The sequence below is a fragment of the Jaculus jaculus genome, chromosome 9 (assembly GCF_020740685.1).
Source record: "Jaculus jaculus isolate mJacJac1 chromosome 9, mJacJac1.mat.Y.cur, whole genome shotgun sequence".
NCBI lineage: Eukaryota > Metazoa > Chordata > Mammalia > Rodentia > Dipodidae > Jaculus > Jaculus jaculus.
Window position 1 is genome coordinate 26,058,801 of NC_059110.1, and position 3,553 is coordinate 26,062,353.

General features: G+C 45.7%; 1 long non-coding RNA gene across 1 annotated transcript; it reads left to right on the plus strand.

Annotated features, from left to right (window-relative positions):
- The first annotated feature begins 257 nt into the window (after window positions 1-257).
- On the plus strand, window positions 258-863 carry LOC123463322. The gene is made up of 2 exons (XR_006638875.1): window positions 258-620; window positions 704-863. It is a non-coding gene; the product is annotated as an uncharacterized LOC123463322 (long non-coding RNA).
- Window positions 864-3,553: the final 2,690 nt, after the last annotated feature.

Genomic DNA, 3,553 nt, shown 5'->3' on the forward strand with positions numbered 1-3,553 from the left:
AACAGAAGAAAAGACATTCTCATACTTGGAGGCCAGACACCCTGTCAAAACTTAGATGGTGAAATTGAGAATCACTTCGATGCCATGTGTCAGTCTTAACCTGTTTTCTCAGCTGGACTAAACTGGTTGGACTGGCATACTTGAACGCTTGTGACTAAGTTCACAGGATTGCATGAAAGCTGGTCTAAAGGGTGGGGGGGGGGGTCGGTGTGTCCCAGGGAATTTCTGCACACACATGGATGAACTGAGGAGCCGTAGATGAGAAGACTCACCCCTCTCAGCCAGCCCACGGTGACAGAGAGGCCTCGTTACCTGCCAGGAATGATCTCACTGGGTAGAGAGAGGTTTGCATTGGTCTCTTTCCTGAAAAGCTCCAGAAACATAGCCTTTTCCAGAGCAGCGCCAAGCAAGTGCAGACTGTGAACCAACTGTGACTTCAGATCATAATTCAGGAGAGCTGCTACCTTTGCCCCCATGGACTTCATAAAGCAACCAAGCGCTCGGGTCTCGGGCTTCTGCACGCTGTCGCTGAACTGCTGTCCACCTACCTTTACTTTTTGCAGCTAGCAATTATGCCCTCCTGGCTTCCAGCTGCCAGAGAAGTGGAAACAGTTAATGAGGTATGCAGTAAGGTATGTTGTGTTTCCCAAGTCACAGCATTAACCCTTGGAGTCATAAGCTCAAAATGCACCGTCTCTCACAGGGGCAAAGTGTGGAAAGTAACGTATGTGACGAAGGAGGACAGAGCGCAGAGCAAATGCCAGAGGCTGAAATCAAATACGCACCTATCTTCCGCAGCTATTTCTCCCAAGAAAAATGATGGTCAATAATGTGTGTAAAATTAAAATCACTATTACCCTTAAGACCTTTATTTTGATAAATTATAAAACAGTTTTCCTAATAACATCTTTGTGTGTGTGTGTGTGTGTGTGTGTGTGTGTGTGTGTGTGATGTCACCATGTGTGTTCCTGTGTGTAACTGCAGGCGTGAGCATGCCACAGCACCTGTGTGGAGATCAGAGGACAACTTCCGTGTGCGGCTCTTCACCATCCACATTGAGACAGGCCTTTCTGCTTCCGGGCAGTTCTCCTGTCTTTGCCTCCAGTATTGCAGCAGACAAACTGGGAATACAGACACTCGCTTCCCTGTCTGGCTTTGGGCACTGAGCCATTTCTACAGCCCTTCCTAATAGGATTTTAAACAGCTGTGCAAGTGATCAAAAGAAATAAAGTGGGGGCTGGAGAGATGGCTTAGCGGTTAAGGCGCTTGCCTGCAAAGCCAAAGGACCCAGGTTCAACTCCCCAGGACCCACATTAGCCAGTTGCATAAGGGGGAGTTTGCAGTGGCTAGAGGCCCTGGCTCCCCCATTCTCTCTCTTTTTCTCTCTCTCTCTCTCCCCCTCTTTCTCTGTCAAATGAATAAATAATTTTTTTTTTCTCAAGGTAGGGGGGTTTCACTCTAGCCCAGGCTGACCTGGAATTCACTATGTCCTCTCAGGATGGCCTCGTACTCATGGCGATCCTCCTACCTCTGCCCCCCAAGTGCTGTGATTAAAGGCGTGCGCCAACAACACGGCTCAATAAAATATTCTTTTTAAAAAAAGGAAACAAAGGGGGATAGAGGGATTGCTCAGTGGTTAAGGCACCTTCCTGCAAAACTTAATGACCTGGGTTCAATTCCCCAGTACCCACATATAGCCAGATTCACAGAGTAGCACATGTATCTGGGGTTCATTTGTAGCAGCTGGAGGCCCTGGTGTGTCCATCCTCTGTTTGTCTCCAAATAAACAAAAATATATTTAAAACAATACAAAGTATCTGAGTGTGTTTCTGAAAACTGGATGCTATTTAAATATAAATAATATTGGTATTGGTATTGTCAACATAACCACCTTCATATTTTACAAGTAATTCGTCCTGTTTTATTTGTAACACAGTTGAATAAAGGTGTATATGCAACAAGGATATTGGGTAAAAATCATCAAAAAAAGGAAAAGTCTTGTTTTTACCCAATAGAATTTATTGTGCTCAACTATAGTGTGGGGCTATCTTGTTGTCATGTGACTTAAGAATAGTGTGACTTCTGGGTCTAGGGAGATGTCTCAGATAAAGTGCTTGCCACACAAGTGTGAAGGCCTAAGTCCAGATCACCAGCACTCCCATAAACTGCCAGGCTTGGAGACATATGCCAACAATGCCAGCGGGGGAGGCAGAGACTAGGAACCACTGGGGCTTGCTCACTAGCTAGTTTAACCAAATCTGTGAGCTCTGGGTTCAGCAAGCGACCCTGTCTCGATGAATGAAATGGAGAGTGACTGAGGAAGATACCCATTGTCAACCTCTGACTTTTATGCATATGCACACACACACACACTCATGTGTGTGTATGCATATGGTGTGCCCGTTCTTTCTCTATCTCTGTCTATCTATTTCTCTATCTGCCTCTTTCTCTCTCTCTCAAATAAATAAATAAAAATTTTAAGAAATGATTGCAATACAGAATGTGAGTAATATATTCATATTTATGCCAACGTAGTCATAAGATATATTTTTCATATTATTGCCAACCACAAACTGGACATCATTGTACAGTAGACAGAAGTCCAAAACAGTCCTGATGCTGACGAGGGTGCTTTTTACTCCACAGGACAGAAGAATTCAGGGTACTCCAGCCTAGTAAGGCAAAGCCAGGTCTAGAGATTGCTCCATGGTTAAAGGCACTTGCTTGCAAAGTCTGACAGCCTGGGTTCAAGTCCCCAGTACCCACATAAAGCCAGATGCACAAAGGGGCTCATGCATCTGGAGTTTGTTTGCAGTGGCTACAGGCCTTGGAGCACCCATTCATTCTCATCCTGGTGGGTGTGTATCCCTGCAAACAAATAAATAAATAAATATTGCTTTTTGAAAGAAGACAAATCCAAGCCAGGCATAGTGGCACACGCCTTTAGTCCCAGCACTCGGGAGGCAGAGGCAGGAGGATTGCCATGAGTTCGAGGCCACCCTGAGACTCCATAGTGAATTCCAGGTCAGCCTGAGCTAGAGTGAGACCCTACCTCGAAAACCAAAAAGAAGATGACGACGACAAATCCAGAGCACTACTGCATATGACACAGCCTTCCTCGCCGTGCCCTGCCCTCCTCTTCATACTTCTCGTTTCCGTCACGCTGCTCTTACTGTCCGACACCACATGCCAGGGCCGTGAAAAATGCCCCACATTGGAACACATGCTGATCCTATAGCTCAGCCACTTTGCTTTAATTTTTTTTTTAATTTATTTACTTGAGAGAGCAGAAAGAGAGTACGGGCCCAGCAGGGCCTCTCGCCGCTGCAAATGAACTCCATCCAGCAACATGTGCCACTCTGCTTCTGGCTTTAAGTAGGTACCAGGGAATTGAACCTCAGGCCAACAGCTTTTGCAAGCAAGTGCTTTTAATCACCGAGCTATCTCCCAAGCCCAAGGTTAAGTGTTTTAATGCTAACATTCATGGTCATAGAAACATGAAACTAGATTGTCAAGACACCACCCCCCCGCACACACACACACCTTAGACTTC